This window comes from Mesoplodon bidens (assembly GCF_964165515.1).
Source record: "Mesoplodon bidens genome assembly, chromosome: 1".
Classification (NCBI taxonomy): domain Eukaryota; kingdom Metazoa; phylum Chordata; class Mammalia; order Artiodactyla; family Ziphiidae; genus Mesoplodon; species Mesoplodon bidens.
The window spans coordinates 46,111,932-46,121,141 of NC_138176.1; positions in this window are offsets into that span (position 1 = coordinate 46,111,932).

The following is a 9,210-nucleotide window of genomic DNA, read 5'->3' on the forward strand; positions in this document are numbered from 1 at the left end:
ACATTCTACGCAACAAGGGGTGGATTTTCTTACTCATTCCTCAACAGTGAGTGCAATTTTAAACGTTTTCAGTAGAGGGCGCTGCAGGAAAATTCCAAAAGGAAGGAGGTCTGTTTCCTGTGACTGCAGCAGGGTCAGTCGTGGTGTTGGTGCGAGAGCAAAAGGTTCCCAGAATGCACAGTCCCTTGACAACCTTGTAGCCCCGGCCTAGCCTAACAATCACCTTCCCAGAGCCCTCTCAACACCGACGGCAACGTGCACTGGCTCTCGCACTGCTTCTGCACGGCCACATGCCAGCCCTGCAGCTCCTCCTGTGCCCCTACATGTTCCTGCAGAGGTGTTTCCTGCTTGCCCAGAATATGCAGACCAGCTCTGGCCCATGCAAACCAGCAAAATATTTTGCCATCCGGTGGGCTCTAACTACAACTTCTCCAACAAAATGTGAACCCCGGCCTTAAGGGTGAGACCCTCTTCCAGGTGTGTCTTTCCTGAGTACTCCCCCTCAGTCCTAAGGTACCCTATAAAATCTTTTTATCCTACAGTTACTCTTTTCTCCACATTTAATAATTCTTTGCATTATACAGCCCTGTTTAAATTATTTTGTGGTTTCTGTCACCTGATTGGATGCAGACTGATATACCCTGCCAGATGCCACCAAAATGCCCATACTCTCCCATGATGTCCTTAATAATTATAATTATTGTCATCATCATCATCATAACAAAAATGAACACTTTTACTGCTTACTTTGATACCTGTACACAGCAGACACTCGGGAAATATGTTTCCATCATTTAATCTCCCCAACAGTTTTATGGGGTAGATGTGCTGGAGGAGGTCACTGAGATGAAGTGGCTGCAGGTGAGTCCTTCAGCTGGACCCTGGCAGTGGGAGGTTCCTCACCCCCTCCCCGTCCCTGGAATGTACTTCTGCCTACTATTCCCACACCAGCAGCAGATTCAAGGACACAGCCTTAAGAGACCATCTGGATGGTCTATATCATTGAACTCCTTAAAGCCTCTATAGAAAACTTTTAAGATTCTGTTGGGCAGGTGCAGAGCTCTACTCATCTTGTGGTTGCCCAAGACAAGCCTCATATGTAAGTTTTCTTGCTTATTAAACCTGCCACCTCCCAATGTGTAAGGGTCAGCCTCTTGCTTCAGTCTCCCCCTACCCTCCGGGTATGGGGACCAGTTTTAAAGTTCACCCAGGGAACTCCCAAGGTTGCAAACCAACAAGGTATTATTATTATTCCCATTTTCAGATGGATTTGAGGCAGGGGGAGGTTCAGTCAGTTGTGCAGAATCACACAGCCCAGAAATGATGGAATCAAGAGCAGTTGTGCCTGTTAGCAGATCACACTTGACTTCCCTTTATCTCCCAGCTAGAACCCTCCCCTCATTTTGCTCCTGGTATTGTTTTCTGTGGTCCCCATTAAAAGTCAGAAGCAGCTTGGCTCATCCTTTTCTTTTCTTTTTCTTTTTTTTTTTTTTTTGGCTGTATTAGGTCTTCTTGTTGCACGTGGGCTTTCTCTAGTTGAGGTGAGCGGGTGCTGCTCTTCGTTGCAGTGTGTGGGCTTCTCACTGTGGTGGCTTCTCTTGTTGCAGAGCATAGGCTCTAGGCGCACAAGCTTCAGTAGTTGTGACACATGGGCTCAGTAGTTGTGGCACATGGGCTCAGTAGTTGCAGCGCATGGGCTCTAGAGCTCAGGCTCAGTAGTTGTGGCACACAGGCTTAGTTGCTCTACGGCATGTGGGATCTTCCCGGACCAGGGATCGAACCCATGTCCCCTGTATTGGCAGGCGGATTCTTAACCACTGAACCACCAGGGAAGTCCCCATCCTTTTCTTTATAAAAGGCACCACAGCAGAGCTGTCTTTTACATGCTGCAGTCACAGAAAATTTCCAGCCACTTCTTGAAGAGGCAACACACAGAGTTACAGAATGTAACTCCACAGTCACCACTGGAAACTGATGTCATTGAGTGGTTAGAGAAGAAGCAGGTAAAACAAAAGCCTCCTGCCCAAAGGCTTAGATGACCTTTTTAAAAATAACAGCAACCTCTATCTTTAGACAAACAACATGTGTGTCCATCAAGACAGCTGACTCATTGCCTCTATTCCAGTCTCTGGGTTAGATTCAAAAGAGCAGATAGAGAAAATACAATACTATCAGAGAGCCTTGGACCTTTCTGTTACCCTGTGATGTTCTGGCTAGTGATTATCACCATAGACACTCAAGATAACTGTGAGATACTCATCTTCTCTGTTGAAGCTCCTGGGAGACTTTCTTTCAAATAGACAGTAAACTGAGAGTCCTGGGTAGTATATGCCCAAGATATACTCTCCAGCAGTTCATTTTCAAAAGAGAATTGCATCCCTTACCATTTGGAGGCACACTCTAGAAATATGCAATAAGGAGTAAAGTAATAAGAGGAGATAAGATGAAAGTGAACAAGACCAAAACAAACAAACAAACATATACATTCCAATAAAATAGTCATGTCAGGAAACTACACACTTGCTGAAAAAAGACAAACCATAAACCTGCTGGATGGCCCTGGTGGCTCCACCTACACCTGGTCCCTTCCTGTCCCCCTTATCACTGCCCGTCCTTTGAGTGCTCTGCCAAAGAGTTCACTCAGCAGGAAGGAGCTGGCTCAGCTGAAGCCCTACAAGGTAAGTAGCTCCTACCCGCACCTGCATGTGAACCTCCTACACTATTGACACCTGGGCTCCAGACACTCCCTTTATTTTCAACAAGGCCACTTCTTACCATCAGAAAACTCTCACTGTACGTGTGATCAGACAAGTGTTTCCTGCTCCCCTCCCTTGTTTTCTTAGTCCTTTCAGGCTTCTATAACAAAATACCACAGCTTGGGTAGCTTATAAACAACAGAAACATACTTCTCACAGCTCTCAAGGCTGTTTGTCTGAGATCAAGGTGCCAGCACGGTTGGGTTCTGGTGAGGGCCCTCTTCCAGGTTGCAGACTGCTGACTTCTCACTGTGTCTTCACATGATGAAAGGGACAAGCTAGCCCTCTGGAGCCTCTTTCATAAGGGCTCTAATCCCAGTCACAAGGACTCAACCCTTAGGACCTAACTGCCTCCCAAAAGCCTCACCTCCTAATACCATCACCTTGGACATTAGGTTTTCAACTTGTGAACTTTGGAGGGACACGAACACTCAGACCACAGCATTCTCCATTTATATCCAAAGAGGTACCATGGCAGGATTATTCTCATGGACCACTTTCGACAGTGCATCCAGGTGGGCCTAAACTAAGCACCCTACACATGATGGGCTGACCTTCCTTAAATCTTCCCCAATAACCCTCACTTTACACTTACCCATTGTGCCACTAGAGGTGTTTATCTCTACCCTATGGCATGACACTTATATGACAAAACTCAAGAGGAAGTAAGTCTCTTTGCTTTATAGGAGTTTTTATTCCAAATAAAGTAAGCCTTGTCTACGGCCATACCACCGTGAACGTGCCCGACCTCACCAAATAAAGTCAGCCTTAAGAAGGCAAACTGGTGGAAAGGAAAAGTCACAGTTTTGGGAGTGAGACAAATCTGGGATTGGGTCCTGGCCCTGGCTACAAGGACTGTGAATCCTCAGGCCATTATACAACTTCTCTTAGGTAAACTGGAATTAATAATGCCTATTTTATATATTTTAATGAGTTTTAACAAAACTTATTAAAAGTTCATTTGATTTCTAATATACCCTCTGCCACTTCTACCCCTGAGCCTCTTTCTTTCCAGACTTAGCAGACTTAAACAAAATTTTTGTTTAAACAAAAATAGAAGTTTATTTCTCTCGCATATTCAAGAAGCCCAATGGTAGTCAGATCAGAACTGTTAAAGCACTCAAAGGTGTAAAAGATCAGGCTCATTATCTTGTTTTAGCTCCCTGCAGGATTTCCATTCTAAAGGTCACCTCATTGTCCAAGATAAACACTGCAACTCCAGCTATTACATCTTTTTCTGGCCAACAAATATAAGGAAGTATAAAGAAGGCAGATGCACTCTGCCTTTAAACATTACTTCTAGATACATCCCATTGAGTGGAACAGAGTCATTTGGCCACATCTAGCTACAAAGGAGGCTGGGAAATCTGTGAGTAACCATGCACAGAACCAAAAATTGGGGTTTAAAAATTGGGGATGAGAACGATGAATACTGGGGAAAAACTATAAGTTTTTAATACACAGATTTAAATAATTACTTATAGTGCAATACAAGCTAGTAAGTGTTAATAAGACAAAATAAGGGAATTATGTATTTGGCTTTATATTTCTGGAAAGCTAAGCAGCTATAATTCAAATTGGTTTCCTGATAACACTGACAAATTGGGAAATCATTGATCCAAAAGAATACTAAATAATAATAAAAGTCAAATTGTGGCAGCCAGAGACTTCAGGCACATCACATATAGCTTTAGACATTCACTGAAGACATTGTTTTGAGAATAATAATGAGATAATTTTTCAGCCATTGGGAGTTTATCGTTTCAGATCTTCAAATAATGTCACAAATAGTCACATGACAACATTGAGAATAATATTAAGTAAATCTTTCCCCTGTTCTACTATTAAGAAATCAGAATCAAAGCCAAGACAACAGAGTATTTAAGAACTGTACAAATTCTGCAGAATAAAGTGAAGAGCCTTGTTTCAAAGATTATCACTGTCATGGACCCAGCATCCATTTCCAGACTCCTCTCCCAGAGATGCACAACACTGCCAGTGCTAAACGTAACTATTCCTTCATTCTTCATGGTCCCTACATTTTCAGCTGAATCTTTTCATGATGTTAGGCACTCTGGGTAAAACTGCCTGAAAACATTCCTTCTTGTTGAAATTCCACCCTTCTTTATACAGTTGCAAAACCATTAAAGAAGAGTGGATGAGCACAGCAGGAGAGAGAGAAATAATAACTAAAATAAAATTCCCCTCTCAAAATAAGAATGCACTCCAAATGCCAAAATAATTGAAAAAATCCAATCAAGCCAAGATATAAATACAATCAACTTCTGTAATTGTTTGACAAAGACCAGAATAAGCGTAAGATACTCATCAAAATAATTACAGGGGCTTCCCTCGTGGCGTAGTGGTTGAGAGTCTGCCTGCCGATGCAGGGGACACGGGTTCGTGCCCCGGTCTGGGAGGATCCCACATGCCGCGGAGCGGCTGTGCCCGTGAGCCATGGCCGCTGAGCCTGCGCATCCGGAGCCTGTGCTCCACAACGGGAGAGAGGCCACCACAGTGAGAGGCCCGCGTACCGCAAAAAAAAAGAAAAAAAGAAAAAAAAAATTGCAAAAAGCATTATTCTAAGAACAACTATTGATATAACTCTAAAATTATTTTATAGATTTATAACATAATCCTCTCAGAAACTGATATAACAAGCAGACAAGAATAAGTGACAATATCAAAGATATGAACAATTAATACTGTACTGGATTTATGAAATATATTAAATGTATAAAATAAATATTGGAATACACACACACACATGCAAACACACATACATACAGCCAATGAACAATATACACTTTTTCGACACACACACAACCTTCATAAAAGTAAACCGTTTTAGGCATTTGAAATAATCTTAATAAATCCCAGATGGTCAATATACAGTTCAGACTACTTCAACCATAGTGCAATAAAGTTAGAAATTAATGCCAAAAATATAGCGATTAAGGCATTTCAAATGCTTGGGAACTAAATAACATAAAAAGACCAAGCACCCCATGGGGTAAAAAAAAAAAAAAAACACCCAAAGGAAATGAAGATCTACTTAGAACTGAATATAAACGAAACACGGCTCATGTAAAAAATTGTTTGACATAGCTAAGGCAGTACTTAGAAGGGAATGGATTGTTCTATATGCACTCAGAAATTAAGAAGGCTAAAAATAGAAATCTTTATTACTTCTTTTCTTCTTACCTCTATGGATGTGCTTAGTTACCCTTTTCCAATTCATTGAGTTAAATGCTGTGCTTGAATGACTAATAAGTGTATGAAAAAAAGACTCTCAGCTTCATTAATATTCAGAGATAAGCAAATGAAAACAATGAGATACAAGGCTGGTTTGTTACACACATCTGCATAGTCCATATTTGCATTCCAGACATCAGAAAAAGAAGGAAATGGAGAGGAATGGGAAATCCCTGCCCTAAAGATTGTCATACTGAGTGAAGTAAGTCAGACAAAGAAAGAGAAGTATCGCATGATATCGCTTATATGTGGAATTAAAAAAAAAAGATACAAATGAACTTATTTACAAAACAGAAAGAGACTCACAGACTTAGAGAACGAATTTATAGTTACCAGGGGGGAAGGGTGGTGGGAGAGGGATAGTTAGGGAGTTTGGGATTGACATGTACACAATGCTGTATTTAAAATAAATAACAAACAAGGGGAAAAAAAAGAAAGAAAACATAGTAGCTTACACAATTCAGTTTCATTTTTATGAGAAATAAAAATCAAATAGGACAGCAGATCTTTGTATGCACATAGTAGAGTAAGAAGACCACATTTTTAAACAACACTTTCAAAGTATAAATACAGAAAACACTTGTTAAATTTAATATAATTATGTGATAGTTTCTAGAATTATGCTACTCCTCCAAGTATGGTGATGATGTAGAAAGTTGATAACTTCATTAATGATTGCCAAATTATCTTATTTAATTAAACCAGAATAATGCCAAATTTTTAAAAATAAGTAAATAAATAAAAGCCGATGGCCTGAAAGATGCACACATGACCACAACTCACAACCCACAGACCAGAACTTTGTCACATGACTACACATGACACCTCAGAGCTTTCTGAAGGTCTGGGATATGCATACTTTATTGTAAAACTTCCATGTGCCAACATGTTAACTGGGGTTTCTATTACTGTTGAAGGAGCAGAGAATGGATACTGAGTAGAGAGCTGGCATGCTCTGTCACAGGTAAAACGCTTAAGTGAAATTTTTTTTAACTCTTGGACTTCTATGAGGGATCCAGCTCCCTTGTGATGGTGTCAGATAATTCATTTAGTTGTAAAAAAGTCTTTGCTGCTCAGATTTGGATTTCAAAAACATGCCAAAAGTAGCTTTAGAAAGAAAAAAAAGTATGGAGTTTCCTCTAGGAAACTCTTAACTTTTTTTAGTCCAGTATTTAATTACTTGGAGTTTTTAAGCATGTGCCTTTCATGGAATGTTCAAATTAATGCTATCTGTGGTCTTATAAAGTGGAACTGACAGATAGTTCAAACCCTGGGGATTGATGGCAGTCAACTACATATAGTTAAAATCAGGCTACTTTGCATTTCTGTTTTTGATATTCCATAATTCACTAATGTTTTTATCTTTTCAAGTCTTTTCACCCTGAAAAAAAAAGTATAAAACTCCTTGCATGCTAATTTTTTTAACATCTTTATTGGAGTATAATTGCTTTACAATGGTGTGTTAGTCTCTGCTGTATAACAAAGTGAATCAGCTATACATATACATATATCCCCATATCTCCTCCCTCTTGCATCTCCCTCCCACCCTCCCTATCCCACCCCTCAGGGTGGTCACAAAGCACTGAGCTGATCTCCCTATGCTATGTGGCTTCTTCCCACTAGCTATCTATTTTACATTTGGTAGTGTATATATGTCCATGCTACTCCCTCACTTCATCCCAGCTTACACTTCCCCCTCCCTGTGTCCTCAAGTCCATTCTCTACATCTGCGTCTTTATTCCTGTCCTGCCCCTAGGTTCTTGAGAACCCTTTTTTTTTTTTTTTAGATTCCATATATATGTGTTAGCATACACTATTTGTTTTTCTCTTTCTGACTTAATTCACTCTGTATGACAGATTCTAGGTCCATCCACCTCGCTACAAATAACTCAATTTTGTTTCCTTTTATGGCTGAGTAATATTCCATTGTATATATGTGCCACATCTTCTTTATCCATTCATCTGTCGATGGACACTTAGGTTGCTTCCATGTCCTGGCTATTGTAAATAGAGCTTCAGTGAACATTGTGGTACATGACTGCTTTTGAATTATGGTTTTCTCACAGTATATGCCCAGTGGTGGGATTGCTGGGTCATATGGTAGTTCTATTTATAGCTTTTTAAGGAACCTCCATACTGTTTTCCAAAGTGGCTGTATCAATTTACATTCCCACTAACAGTGCAAGAGGGTTCCCTTTTCTCCACACCCTCTCCAGCATTTATTGTTTATAGATTTTTTGATGATGGCCATTCTTACTGGTGTGAGGTGATACCTCATTGTAGTTTTGACTTGCATTTCTCTAATGATTAGTGATGTTGAGCATCCTTTCATGTGTTTGTTGGCAATCTTTATATCTTCTTTGGAGAAATGTCTGTTTAGGTCTTCTGCCCATTTTTGGATTGGGTTGTTTGTTTTTTTGATATTGAGCTGCATGAGCTGCTTATAAATTTTGGAGATTAATCCTTTGTCAGTTACTTCACTTGCAAATATTTTCTCCCATTCTGAGGGTTGTCTTTTCGTCTTGTTTATGGTTTCCTTTGCTGTGCAAAAGCTTTTAAGCTTCATTAGGTCCCATTTGTTTATTTTTGTTTTTATTTCCATTTCTCTAGGATGTGGGTCAAAAAGGATCTTGCTGTGATGTATGTCATAGAGTGTTCTGCCTATGTTTTCCTCTAAGAGTTTGATAGTGTCTGGCCTTACATTTAGGTCTTTAATCCATTTTGAGTTTATTTTTTTGTATGGTGTTAGGGAGTGTTCTAATTTCATTCTTTTACATGTAGCTGTCCAGTTTTCCCAGCACCACTTACTGAAGAGGCTGTCTTTTCTCCATTGTATATTCTTGACTCCTTTATCAAAAATAAGGTGACCATATATGCGTGGGTTTATCTCTGGGCTTTCTATCCTGTTCCATTGATCTATATTTCTGTTTTTGTGCCGGTACCATACTGTCTTGATTACTACAGCTTTGTAGTATAGTCTGAATATGACAAGAACTTTTAATATCTCTTTTGTATCTCTGTTAAATGAATGGGCATTTGACAAATCAGTTAGTTGTTTAATTGAATACAGAGCAGAATATTTTCTTTGGAATAACTGACTCCTCCCAATTAATTTGAAAAGCCATAATTTCTTCTCACCAACCCCTTCCAGTTATTTCCCAAGAATAAAGATAGCCAGGCTTATCAATTTATAAAAGCC